Below are 15225 nucleotides of genomic sequence, written 5' to 3'. Positions count from 1 at the left end.
AAGGACCTCAATAGACATTTTTCAAAAGAGGAAATCCAAATGGCCAACAGACACATGAAAAAATGTTCAAGATCACTTGCCATCAGGGAAATGCAAATCAAAACCACAATGAGGTTCCACCTCACCCCAGTTAGAATGGCTCACATTCAGAAATCTACCAACAATAGATGCTGGAGAGGATGTGGGGAAAAATGGACACTAATCCATTGTTGGTGGGAATGCAAACTGGTAAAGCCACTATGGAAGTCAGTCTGCAGATTCCTCAGAAACCTGAATATAACCCTACCATTCAACCCAGCCATCCCACTCCTTGGAATTTACCCAAAGGAAATGAAATTGGCAAACAAAAATGCAGTCTGCACATTAATGTTTATTTTGTTATATTATTAAAAGTTAAATCTTAAACTTCCGAAGAAGTTAAAGTATTTTTTTGATAGGCAGAGATAGACAGTGAGAGAGAGAGACAGAGAGAAAAGTCTTCCTTTTCCATTGGTTCACCCCCCAAACAGCCGGCACGCTGCACTGATCCAAAGCCAGGAGCCAGGTGCTTCCTCCTGGTTTCCCATGCAGGTGCAGGGTCCAAGCATTTGGGCCATCCTACACTGCTTTCCCAGGCCATAGGAGAGAGCTGGACTGGAAGAGGGGTAACCAGGACAGAACCAGCACCCCAACCGGAACTAGAACCCGGAGTGCTGGCGCCACAGGCGCAGGATTAGCCTGGTGAGCCACGGCGCCAGCCAAGAAGTTAAACTTTAATATAATGATAATAGTTGTGGATGGTTAGATTTATATAATGTTTCCTTTGAACCTGAAAAATCCTCCTTTTTATTTTGTTTTTGAAATTGAAATCATCGTTACCAGAAGGAAAGAAACCGTTAATTTCTGTGGCTTAGGAGCTAAATATTACCCTCTGTCTCCCTCTCTCTCTCTTGTTTTTGTAATAATAATTTTCTTAAATCATTCAAATCTTGGAAAAGAGATGAATTAGTGTTTAAACTTGCTTCATTTTTATCTTTGGTAAATGGAATAGTGGCAAACAGAATTGCTTCTTTTGAATAGCTATGAAAGGTCAGAAGTGAAGACTTCCTATTTACTTAACTGTCATATTGAAAAGAAAGCTGGAAGGATTTCTTTTAGTACAGTGTAATGTGAAAGTTCATACAGTTAGAAATAATTTCCATCCCAACTTAAAACTCATAGGTAACTTTTAAAAAAGATTGAATTACAGTTGTCATTTCTGTGATTTCAACAGAGAAAGCAGTAGGGAGAATACCTCACTGAATGTTCTCCCTCATTCCTGAATAATTACTACATTCTTTGATAATGACCTTGTCAGGTGACACTTTACTGGGAAGGCCAGAGAGCATATGATTTTTGAAGGGCTTGAATTCATGCATAGTAATTTCACCTTTTTTTTAAAAAAGTATCATTTTGACTAAGTGAATCCTTTAAGTTTTAGTGGTACTCTAATATTGGCTCAAGTGAGTATTTGCCCTTGATATATTGATTGAAAAACAACAAAATCATTTTGAGCTTTGATGTTTGGGGAAACTTTAAATTTATTGGTTCATGGCATTTTTGTGTGTTAAAATATATTTTAATCTCTAAAAAGAAAGATGGAGACTAATCAAAGCAGTGCCTATTTGACTATTATATAAGTTAATAAATTAATATTTTGTTCTGATTGCTACAGAATTTTTGATAATAATAATGCTACACTGTAGATAAAATTCATTACCAGACCCATCACCTTTCTTAGCAGTTACACCATGAACTTAGTACTTTTTAAAGAGCTTTTGTTTTATTCAAAAGGCAGTTACAGAGGGATAGACAGAGACAGAGACTTCCTTCCACTGGTACACTCCCCAAATGCAACAGCCAGAGCTGAGGCATACTGAAGCCAGGAGCTGGGAACTTCATCCCTGTCTCTCACATATGTGCAGGGGCCCAAACATTTGGACCATCCTCCACTGCCTTCCCAGGCATTAGCAGAGAGCTGGATCAGAAGTGGAGCAGCCAGGGGCCAGCACTGTGGCATAGCAGGTAAAGTCGCCACTTGCAGTGCCGGCATCCCAGATGGGCTCTGGTTTGAGTCCTGGCTGCTCCACTTCCAATCTGGCTCTCTTCTATGGCCTGGGAAAGCAGTAGAAGATGGCCCAAGTCCTTGTGCCCCTGCACCCACATGGGAGACCCAGAAGAAGCTCCTGGCTCCTGGCTCCTGGCTTCAGATCCATGCAGCTCCAGCCTTTGCGGCCATGTGGGGAGTGAACCAGCAGATGGAAGATCTCTCTCTCTCTGCCTTTACCTCTGCCTCTCTGTATCTCTGACTTTCAAATAAACAAATAAAATCTTTGAAAAATTGCCAGCACCGTGGCTCACTAGGCTAATCCTCCTGTGGCGCCGGCACCCCAGGTTCTAGTCCCGGTTGGGGCAGCGGATTCTGTCCTGGTTACTCCTCTTCCAGTCCAGCTCTCTGCTGAGGCCTGTGAAGGCAGTGGAGGATGGCCCAAGTGCTTGGGCCCTGCTCACACATGGGAGACCAGGAGGAAGCACTTGGCTCCTGGCTTCGGATCAGTGCAGCGTGCTGGCCATAGCAGCCATTTGGGGGGTGAACCAACGGAAAAGGAAGACCTTTTTCTCTGTCTCTCTCTTTCTTACTGTCTAAGTCTGCTGTCAAAAAAAATCTTTGAAAAAAAAAAATGGATCAGCCAAACTCAAACTGGCACCCATGTGGTATGATGGCACAGTAGGCAGAGGCTTAACCTACTATACCATAGCCTCAGCCCCTTAAGTTAGTGTTTTTTATTCCTAAGAAATTATTATATGGTTATTTATCTGAAGTACACTGGTGTACTTTTTATCTCCATAGATTTCCTTCTCCTAACATTTGTATGTATTATAGACAACATGCTGTACTTTGTCTCTTGAAACTGGCTGCTTTCATTTACCACAATATTTCTGATGTCCGTTCATATTGTCGCATGTGCCTGTGTTTCATTATTTTCTTTTGTGGAATAGTACTACCACATTTCATTTATTCGTTATCATTTGATGATTATTTGGGTTATTTCTGCTTCCTGGTGAGAGTGAATAATCATACTATGAATATAGATGGATAAGATTTTTATGGATATATTTTTATTTCTCTTGGGTATATGTCTGGGAGTAGAATTGATCTGGATGATCAAGACAACTATATTTAACATTTTGAGGAAGTGGCAAAAATACCTACACTATCTTATAATCACCCCAGCAATATCTGAAATTTTTAGTTTCTGTGTACCTTCTAATATCTGTTATTGTATCTTTATTATACATCCTTGTATACATGAAGTGGTATCTTGGAGTTTTGGTTTCCATCTCCTTAATAACTAATGACTAATGAACATCTCTCCATATATTTGTGGCATTTCTGTATCTTTTTTAGAGAAAATTCTGTTCAGATCTTTTACTCATTTTTAAAACTGGATTTTTAGTCTTTTCATTGTTAATTTTTATGTGTGTTTTACATATTTTGAATATGTGTTCTTTTTCAGCTATATCATTTTCAAATAGTTTCTATCAGTTATCTTTTCACTTGCTTGATGGTGTCCTTTGAAAAACAAAAGTTTTTTTTTTTTTTTCAGGTCGGCGCCGTGGCTCAATAGGCTAATCCTCCACCTTGCGGCGCCGGCACACCGGGTTCTAGTCCCGGTTGGGGCGCCGGATTCTGTCCAGGTTGCCCCTCTTCCAGGCCAGCTCTCTGCTATGGCCAGGGAGTGCAGTGGAGGATGGCCCAGGTGCTTGGGCCCTGCACCCCATGGGAGACCAGGAAAAGCACCTGGATCCTGGCTCCTGCCATCGGATCAGCCCGGTGCGCCGGCTGCAGCGGCGGCCATTGGAGGGTGAACCAACGGCAAAAGGAAGACCTTTCTCTCTGTCTCTCTCTCTCACTGTCCACTCTGCCTGTCAAAAAAAAAAAAAAAAAGAAAAAAAAAGAAAAAAAGAAAAACAAAAGTTTTTAACTTTGATAAAGTCCTGTTCATTAAGTCTTCCTTTTATTGCTTGTGCTTTTGGTATCATACCCTAAGCCAGTGTGAAGAATACTATCCCTATGTTTTCTTTCTTTCTTTCTTTCTTTTTTAAGGTTTGTTTATTTGGAAGGCAGAGTTACAGATAGGCAGAGGCAGATAGAGATAGAGAGAAAGAGAGAGAGAGAGAGAGAGAGAGAGAGAGAGAGAGATCTTCCATCTGCTGACTCAGTCCCCAGATGCCCGCAGCAGCTGGAACTGAACCCATCTGAAGCCAGGAGCCAGGAGCTTCTTCTGGGTCTCCCACATGGGTGCGAGGGCCCAAGGACTTGGGCCATCTTTTATTGCTTTTCCCAGCAGAGAGCTGGATCAGAAGTGGAACATCTGAATCTCAAACTGGCGCCCATATAGGATGCTGGCATTGCAGGCTGCAGCTTTACCCACTACACCACAGTGCCAGCCCCCTTCTGTTTTCTTTTAGCATTTTTATAGGTCTTTAATCTGTTTTGACTTAATTTTGTATATGCTGTGAGGTAAGGGATTACAACATTTATTTGTATGTGGATAACACAGCATATTTGTTGAAAAGATTTTTCTTTCCTCCATCAAATTATCTTGGCACCCTTGTTGACACTCAATTGACCAGAAATATATGGGTGTGCTTTTAGGATCTTAATTCTCTTTTTTTCTTTTTTTATTTTATTTAATGAACATAAATTTCCAAAGTACAGCTTATGGATTACAATAGCTTCCTCCCCCATAACTTCCCTCCCACCCACAACACTTCCCTCTCCCACTTCCTCTCCCCTTCCATTCACATCAAGATTAATTTTCAATTATCTTTATATACAGAAGATCATTTTAGCATATATTAAGTAAAGATTTCCAGTTTGCACACACACAGAAACACAAAGTGTAAAATACTATTTGAGTACTAGTTATAGCATTAATTAAACACCTAAGAGTAATTGTGTATTTCTTTTATTTTCCCTCCCACTCACACCCCTCCCATCTCCTGCTCCCTCTCCCATTCCATTCACATCAAGATTCATTTTCAATTATCTCTATGTACAGAAGATCGATTTAGTATGTATTAAGTAAAGATTTCATCAGTTTGCACTCACACAGAAACACAAAGTGTAAAATACTGTTTCAGTACTAGTTATAGAATTAATTCACTTTGGACAACACACTAAGGACAGATCCCACATGAGAAGTAAGTACACAGTGACTCTTGTTGTTGACTTAACCATTTGACACTCTTGTTTATGGCGTCAGTAATCTCCCTAGGCTCTAGTCATGAGTTGCCAAGGCTATGGAAGCCTTTTGAGTTTGCCAACTTCGATCTTATTCCAACAGGGTCATAGTCAAAGTGGAAGTTCTCTCCTCCCTTCAGAGAAAGGTACCTCCTTCTTTGATGGCCCCATTTTTTCCACTGGGATCTCACTCACAGAGATCTTCCATTTAGGTCTTTTTTTTTTTTTTCCAGGGTGTCTTGGCTTTCCATGCCTAAAATACTCTCATGGGCTCTTCAGCCAGATCCAAATGCCTTAAGGGCTGATTCTGAGGCCAGAGTGCTATTTAGGACATCTGCCATTCTATGAGTCTGCTGTGTATCTCGCTTCCCATGATGGATCGCTCTCTCCCTTTTTGATTGTATCAGCTAGTATTAGCAGACACTAGTCTTGTTTGTGTGATCCCTTTGACTCTTAGACCTATTAGTGTGATCAGTTGTGAACTGAAACTGATCACTTGGACTAGTGAGATGGCATTGGTATATGCCACCTTGATGGGATTGTATTGGGATCCCCTGGCATGATTCTAACTCCACCATTTGGGGCAAATTCTCTTTACTGAACTATGTGTTTATCCTTAGGCAAATACCTCAGATTCTTGATTACTGTAACTTTTTAGTAAGTTTTAGAATAAGGAACTATAAATCCTACAACTTTATTCATCTTTCTGAAGATTTTCTGGGGTATTCTGGGTCCCTTGCATTTCCACTTAAATTTTAGGATTGGTTTGTCAGTTTTTTAAAGAAAGTATCTGGAATTTTAATAGGGATCCTTTTGAATCTATACATTAATTTGAGGAGCAATGCTGTCAACAGGTCTTTCTGTTTACTGGAAAACCATTAGATATCTTTACACTTATTTTGATCTCTTAAGATTTTTTAACATTTTTACTTTAAGGTATAGAAATATGCCTTTTTCTTTTAACATTTATTTCTATGTATTGATTTTTGTTGATGCCACTTTAAAAGAATTATTTACTTAATTTTCAAATATTGTAGCCCATATATTGGTAGCATATTGATGTGCATTTGATCTTTGTACAGTATATTGGTCTCATATTCTACAATATGTTGACCCCATTTAATAGATCTAATAGCAATTTTGGCTGATTCCTCAGGATTTTGTATATTCAAATTCAAGTTCAGAGTTTATCCATGTTATTGAGTTAATTTCATTGACTACTTCATGTCTTTTGACCCATATCTTCCTGTTCTTATTTTATTCTTCCTTTTTGATGTTACAATTTCTGCCTTTGGCCAGAGATTCTTCCTTCATTTATATTTTCAAACATTGTAAATGTACTTCTGTTAACTCTTTGTCAGATGGTTTATTTTTTTTTTAAGATTTATTTTATTTATTTGAAATACAGAGTTTCAGAGAGAGGTAGAGACAGAGAGAGAGAGTTCTTCCTTCCAATGGTTCACTCCCCAGATGGCCACAACAGCCAGAGCTGTGCCGATCCTTAGTCACAAGCCAGGAGCTTCTTCCAGGTCTCCCACATGGGTGCAGGGGCCCAAGCACTTGGGCCATCTTCAACTGCCTTCCTAGGTCATAGCAGAGAACTGGATCAGAAGTGGAGCAGTGGGACTAGACCAGCACCCATATGGGATACCTGCACTTCAGGCCAGGGCTTTAACCCACTGCACCACAGCACTGGCCCCTGTCAAACTGTTTCAATTAAACTAATTTTACATGGAATGATAGAATTTTCTGACTGTCAATTGTTCTTTCTGTTCGATAGCTTTTTTTTTGTTTAAAGATTTATTTATTTATTTATTTGAAAGTCAGGGTTACACAGAGAGAGAAGCAGAGGCAGAGAGAGTGAGAGGTCTTCCATTTGCTGGTTCACTCCTTATTTGGCTGCAATGACCAGAGCTGCACCGATCTGAAGCCAGGAGCCAGGATCTTCTTCCAGGTCTCCTATGTGGCTTTAGGGGCCCAAGGACTTGGGCCATCTTCCATTGCTTTTCCATTGCCATCCAGGCAAAGACCTGGATCAGAAGCAGAGCAGCTGGAACTTGAACTGGTGCCCATATGGGATGCTAGCACTACAAGCAGCGACTTTACCCACTATGCCACAGCACCTGCCCTGATACCTTGTTTGTATTAGATTTTTGTGAATTTTGGTTTGCAGGCCTATTTTGAGTGGGAGGTTTTATGAGCTTAGTGTTCTTTTTATTTGACTTTGCTCATTACTCCCTATGATGATTTTTCAATTACCTGCATCTGGTTCCCTAACACTCCCATCCATAGGTTTTATAATGACAGTTTGATGTTCAACCCAGAGTATTACTGGGTATTGGTTTACACATTCAGCTACTGCATTTTCTTTCTTTTTTAAAGATTTTGTTTGTTTGTTTGTTTGAAATACAGGGTAACAGAGACAGGAAGAGAAAGATCTTCCACTTCTTGATTCATTCCCCAAATGGCCACAGTAGCCAGGTTTGGGCTATACCAAAGCCAGGATCCAGGAACTCCATCCAGACTTCCATCATGGGTGGCTGGGACCCAAGTGCTTGAAACATCTTCCACTGCTACCCTAGCCTGTTGGCAGGAAGCTAACTTGGGAGCAGAGCGTTTGGGACTTGACCAAGCACTCCTATATGAGATGCTAGTATTGCAAGGGGTGCCTTAATCCACTGCTTTACCAGGCACATTAGCAGAGAGCTGGATCAGAAGTAGAGCAGCTACTCAGAACAGAAAACATTGTATATGAAATATAAAATGGAAAACAAAAAGCATAACCAGGCTCAGAAATAAGGTATAAACCTCCATGACCCAACATAGAAAAAGAAATTCAAAGTGGAGGATGGCCCAAGTGCTTGGATCCCTGTGTGCACATGGGAGACCTGGAAGAACCTCCTGGCTCCTGGCTTCAGTCTAGCTCAGTCCTGTCTCTTGCGACCAGAGGATGGAAGACATTCTCTCCCTCTCTCCCCCTCTCCCTCTCTCCCTCTCTCCCTCTCTCCCTCTCTCCCTCTCTCCCTCTCTCCCTCTCTTTCTGTATGTTATTCTTACCTTGAAATAAAACTTTTTTAAAAAATGAATATTTCTCCAGTGGATTTTCCCCCAACTCACAGGAAAATCCTTTCAGTTTCAACTAACAGTTGAATATTTACTTGCTATATTACATTTGCTATGCTGAACATTTTACCTATTTTATTCAATTACAGCAACCCTACAAAATTTATATGATTGTCATTGTATAAAAGAATAATTTGAATCTTAGACTGTTGAAGAACTTGTCAGTAGTCAGTAGAATCAGTATTCAAATGTGGGTATATCTTATTTGAGTCTGAGCTTTAAATCACTTTTTTATGCTTTTCTATGCTAATTGAGAGAAGTTTGCATTATATTCTCATCTCCTTTCTGACAGATTAGTACAATTTAATGATATTTTCATACAAAAAATAAGAAATTAGAGAAGGGAACAGACTGCATGATTTCTGCATTTGTCAGAAATTCAACTTGTGTTTACTGTAATATAGGATTTCAGAATGTGTTTGAGGAACATTCCCTGAATTGCTGGGATTGTTCCTAATAAATTATCATTTATGCTATTGTTAATGTTTAGGAGGTGGTGATGAGAGACTTTGTTTTTCCCCATTCTTCCATTTTTATTAATATGATATTTGTAGATGACTTACAAAGAGGCATACTTGTGATTTTGTGGCTTTGGTATATTTTTTTAATGTTAGATTAATCACAATAACTTTTTACAATCTAAGGGAAAGCATCAATTTTTCCAAGTTAATATTTCAGACTCTTGGTATCTGTTGTGCATGCAATCACTCTAAGAAATGAGACAGACATACTTTACAGAAGGGTAAAAGATGGTTAGATTTGTCATTACTGAACTGAGTAGTTTATTGAGAAGTTTTAGCAACATTCCAAATATAGGAATTTGTGGGTGAATTATTAAACTTAAATCTCATGCCTTGCCTGCATTATTAACTAACTAAAATATGCCCATTATTTACTTAGTAGCAATTGTTAGGCCAGCAAGAAAAAAAGGAAGCTATGCAAGCTTTCAACCTATACTAGGCGATTGGACTTATAGCTGAAGAATAATAATGACTGGGGCAGGTGCTGTACCTCAATGTGTTAAATATCTGGCCTGCAGCACCAGCATCTGATATGGGTGCCAGTTGTAGTCCCAGCTGTGGTACTTCCAATCCATCTCCCTGCTAATGGGCCTGGGAAAGCAGCGGAAGATGGTCCAAGTGCATGAGTTCCTATACCCTCATGGGAGACCCAGAAGTTTCTGGTTCCTGGCTTCAGCCTGGCTCAGTCCTGGCTCTTGCAACCATCTGGGGAGTGAACCAGAGGATGGAAGATCTCTCTCCCTCTCCCACTCTCTGTCTCTCCTCATCTCTCTTTATAACTCTGCCTTTCAAATAAAATAATAAATTTTAAAGAATAATAATGACTGTATAAGAGTAGTGCTTATTTAAGTTTGCAAGAAATCAAGAATTAAGATAGTGAGTATTACAGTCAGGTGATAAAAAGGACATGTGTGCATGCCAGTGCTTTACTAGGCTGATTATAAATGAGCTTTTGTGTTGGCTTGGAGTGAAACATTGAAGGAATACAATTTTAGTTAGATTTTTAGTTATGAAATAAGTAAGGAAGTATAGAATAATTCTTCATGGGTTGCAGCTCTTTGATGAAATGAATTTCCTCTATGCCTTTCCTCTAATTGTGGAGAGGGTTTATTGGAAATCTCAAGTTTGAGCTACTCAGACTGTATCCCATGTATCCCATTTCTCTAGGGCCAGCTCAGCCCTTCATCCTGTCAAAGCAGGTAAAACAGAACAGGTTGCAATTTTCTATAAAGGGGTCCTTGGGATGAAGCATTTTAATGTCTATAAAGAGTAGACAAGACCTTCATTTTTAAAGACTCCCATGTAACATTTCAAATGGCATGGATATTTCTTGGTGCCTTTGCCAAAATTAATAGATTTGGGCTACGGAATTGGACGAAAGCTAAGCATTTAGGCCTGCTTATCAACATTTTACTAAGTTTATTTTAGCTGACTTGCCCTAAAACTATCACATATTTGAGTAAATAATACCTTGAAAAGAAAGTCCATTAATTTTTAGAACTGTGTCACTTCAACATAGGAAGAATACAGATTTACAAAAATATCATTTTAAAAATTAAGAATCATGTGTTATGGTCAAGATAATACATCAGATTGGTATAGTTTAACCATTGTTTTTAAAATTTTGGACTCAGTCTGAGATTGAATTGCATTTATGATTTCAATTAGCTATTCCAGCCAAGAACCCTGATGAAGAGATGGCACAGAGTAACTGGAATATAATAAAGTGCCAAGTATGATTTTTTGGATTCTTCTCATGCTTTGAGAATAGGAATATCTTAAGACTTGATAAAATGGTGCTATTTTATATTTCCCATTTGACTACTTTAAAAGGTTCATTGTCTTTTAATTAAACTATAGGGGGAAGAGCAGAGATTAAAAGACATAGTTCTTAAAAGGGGATGGCTTTAACTGCAAGTTACATGAGTGACAACACCCCACTAAAACAAGATGCAGTGCAGCAACAGATATTTTTCCTTGAAGGCTCCTCTTTTCTGACTTCCGCAGTAATTTGGAGTTAATTGGTGCAGCTTCTCAATACAAGACTTTGTGTTTTATGTTCTTTGATTCTTCCTTCTATCTCTTTCAGCTGCTCTTTTATCTTCCCTTTCAGGTAGTGCAATACAGCTTAGGCAACTAGATGTAATAATGATGTAAACTAGTTTAGGTGAGAAACTTAGATCAGCATGCAGATAGCATGAAAACAATGCACACTAACCATTGCCAATTTGTGTTTGCTTAGCCTTTGCTTGGACTGTGTACATGCTAAAACTATAGGTTCCTGTAAAATCAATAGATAATGCTAGCAAAACTATTATCACTCTCTCTTCAGGAAATTGGCTAATAATAGAGAACCTCATGAAGTTTGGTATTAAATAATTTTAAGACTTGTGAGAATCTTTTCTCTACTATCTTACATAACTGAATAGAAATGTAGAGGTATCAGGCAACAAAAGTGTGACTATCAATGTAACTATAGAACTTCCCATCTCTATAATGTCACCTTAGGGTGGTACAGGATGGGGAACACCCAAGAGACTAAAGATTGGTTAAAAGTGAGTGAAAACTGGCAACAAGAAAATGCCTACTGAACATATGATTGGAGCCAATTTATGAAAATCTATGTTTTATAAGTGTTTTCCTACCATTATCTTTGCAAAAAGATAATGAACTTAGAAATAAAGTAATATTGGGTTGTAGTATTAGCAAGATAAATGAACTTTCATAAAATTACACAGGAAAATATGTACACATTATATACCTTATGCCATATCTAAGCTCTTTGTCTCATCCTTTGCTCAAATATTGCATATCCAATGGGTAATATATGTATTTATATTTAATTCAGAACCCATTACTTTTATTACTACTATATACTAAAAATCAAGTCAAAGACACATTGCATTCTGATTTCCAAACAGATAGTATATAGCTGAAAAATAGACTAAAGCTATAATAAAATGGGAAAATGGGTTCATGAAATTAAAAGAAAGCTTAAAATACTCAGGGTGTCAATGAGTAACAAAATATCATGTAGTAACCATGGAGATGATGGCTTTATTTGAAGTGAGGGGAGGGAGGAGAAAGCTAGAAGGAGGCAAAAGCACAATTGGGTCTAAAATTGAATTTCTCTGATAAGGCATTTCAGAAGCAGCTTGTCTTATTCACTCAGCAGCAAAATAATCATATGCACTTTAATAATCTTTATTTCACAGGAGCGCATTGCCAGAGTAACAGAATGTAAGCAGAGGAACAGCACCTTGCAGATCACAAAGGCAAATTTGTGGAAAGAAATTTCACTGAGTTTCTCTTTTTCTTGCCAGGGTAATAACGGCTCTTATTTTTCCTGCACTATTTAATAATCTCACATAGACATTCTTTTACCTTTCCCTTTTTCATATCTGTTCAAACATGGACTATAGCATAAATCAGGAACTGTCAAGCTCAGTGGGCTAAGCAAAAAACAGATGTTATATCTTTAGCATTTTTATATAATTATTTTTATTGCTATTTTACCACTGTCTCCAACACTTCCAACCTTATTGTTGTTTTCTTCTCTCCATAAACCAATCTGATGATAATATTCCAAGAAAGAGGGCTTAAGGTGGGAATTGGTATTCAGCTATATTAATCTGTATTTATTAACTAAGCTTGCTTGCATGAAGATTTTAAGGAGGAGATGGTTGCAACTGAGGCATTATTTTTAGAAGGAAGTAAATTGAATTATAGCAAGTGGACTAAAATGCATTCAGGCCAGAAATTCATTTACTGAAAAAATAATGATTTCTTTATGATCATGAACACACACTCAAATATACACACACAAGGAGGGAAGTTAGAACCAAAATACCATAGGACACAGAATCTAATAAATTGGCCTTTTTTAATATTAACAAAATGAAAGTTTCCAGTGCTTTTTTTTTAAAGAGTGTAAAAACTGGAGATAATACTATGCCTACTAAACATCTGATTGGGGCCAATTTATGAAAATCAATGGTTTATAAATGCTTTCCTACTATTATCTTTGCAAAAAGCTATAGCTTGTAAAAATGAATTTAGAAATAAAGTTATATTGGACTGTAGTATTAGCAAGATAAATAAATGAGCTTTCATGAAATTACACAGGAAAATATGTTTACATGATAAAGGTTTGACTTCCACCAAGAATTTTAAGTCAATTCTACCTCTTAGTTTTAACATGCCCTCTGAATGCAAATCTGTGTAGTTTATATAGTTCTTTCTGTGGGTATGAAGGAAAAGTATCACCCACAAAGTAAACTGTGCATGGTTTCATCCTAACATATTCTGAACTTTGATAAGATTTATTAAAATGTAATTTTTAGAAATTATTCTTTCTTACCAGGTAAATCTTGCACAAATACCAAAACTTAAATTCATAAAGCTACCCTAGACATAGTTAATGGCAAAAGAAATAGTAAAATTTGAAAATGCCAAGCAAAAACATGTTAAAACAGCAAATTACAGGGAAAACATTCCACAGTGTTGTACCTAGTGTGTTTCTGATGCTCGTGGAAATGGGTCATGTTGAAATACTAAGATTTCTGATATTCAAGAGGAATTTCAAACCCAAATGCTGTGGAAGTCAAAGCCTGATTCTCATTAAGCACAATTCAGAGTTCTAGAGATTTTCAAACCCAGCAGACTCTATTTTAGATTGTTTCTCCGTATTACAAAACCATTGGTTTAAAATCAGCTCCTGATTTTCATTCTACATAGAGTCACTTTATTTGGGGCTTTCTGGGAGCCACTATCTTCTTTGATGGAAAATCTATTATTTGACCTATCTGATGTTAATTATTTCTTAATAGCCTATGAGTTCCCTAAGATAGTATTACCAGAAAGGCAGATATCCCTCTCCTTGAGTTCTTCTTGACCTGTAGATTCTCTAAGGAGAGTCCTCTGTGGAAGAAAGATTATTGGTTTTGTGAAAAGAGTAGCATATCTGTTTTCTTGGGATTTGAGCCTTTATCCCTGCTACATGAAAATCATCAACTCCACCACATTTTTAATTGTTATAAAGATGAGCATATGGCTGCCAATAAAAGCATGGAGATAGGTGAATACAGGTCAAATGGTGATCTCACTTCAGCTGTAAATATCTTGAAATCATCTGCTGATAGGATAAGCTCGAGGCAGTTTTGGAACCACATGAGACAGAATCTTAAAATGAGACTCCTTATTTATGTTAGCTGAGGCCCTAGACAAAGGATTTGAAGGTGAGAGAATAAAACATGATCTAGTTCTTACATGAGGAGGAGGGGGAAATGAGTTACATGATTTTCAAGATATTTAACCATGTCTAGTTTATAAAGGATTGGGAGTGTATGAGTCAGGGAACAGACTGGTCTTCCTGTCAATAAAAACAAAAACAAAAACAGAGACTAGCTACTGTGCTAAGTGTCCTATCACACTTCCAAGGGGAAGGAGTCAGGATGCAACTCCCTTCATATGATCAGGAGAGAGGGGCTTTCAGAAGATTATCTGGGGAGCATAAATAGTGACTCCTGCCATGTTGGACTTGAATCTGACTCATGCCCAAGACTGATTGGCCACATGTTTTGAAAGTGGAATGACAAAGAGATGGCTTTTTTAAGTGACCTGTATTCTTAGAGTTTGTAAGAACAATTGTTGCTTAAGTTTATGTCATGGAACAGAGGTGGTCCATGTGCACAGGAGAGATGATACAGATTGTCTTAGACCCATATACCTGAATAGAAAGTGTCAGTGATGCCAAAAGTCAAGTGAATTACCATCTTTTCTAGCATAATAAGTGAAGAGAGAGCTTAACTAAATCAGATTATCTGCAGGTACCTGTCACATCCTATTTCTCCTGTAAATGGTCAACCTACATTAGGATTGAATTGGGAAAAAAAGGTAGCTATAATTTTGATTATTGAAAGTTTTTATTATTTTACTAAGATTAGATGTGCCAATGGTGTATTTTGATCACCTGTTAGTGAAGAAAAACATCAACTCTACCCTAAATTTCATGAACAGACATGGGAAGCCCCATAGAATAAATTAAAAGACATTCTGAATGTCAACAGTAAAGTTTCTTTATAATAAAGAAGTTTTTCTTTTTCAGCCTAATGTGTGTGTGTATGTGTGTGTGTGTGTGTGTGTGTGTGTGTTGGAAAATGGTGATCTTGAAAGAATAGAAAAGTTTGGTGTTGGGAAAAAACATTGCTAATTTCTTTTGATCCTCAGATTATTATCTCTGGCTCTAGGGCCAGTAAATCAATGCTTTATTCTTGGCCCTGTCCATACTTCAGTGAGAAAGTACTAAAGTCAGAC

This window comes from Oryctolagus cuniculus, chromosome 7, assembly GCF_051225735.1.
Source record: "Oryctolagus cuniculus isolate XC-2025 breed Fujian yellow rabbit chromosome 7, ASM5122573v1, whole genome shotgun sequence".
Taxonomy (NCBI): Eukaryota; Metazoa; Chordata; class Mammalia; order Lagomorpha; family Leporidae; genus Oryctolagus; species Oryctolagus cuniculus.
This window is presented reverse-complemented; position numbering follows the sequence as displayed.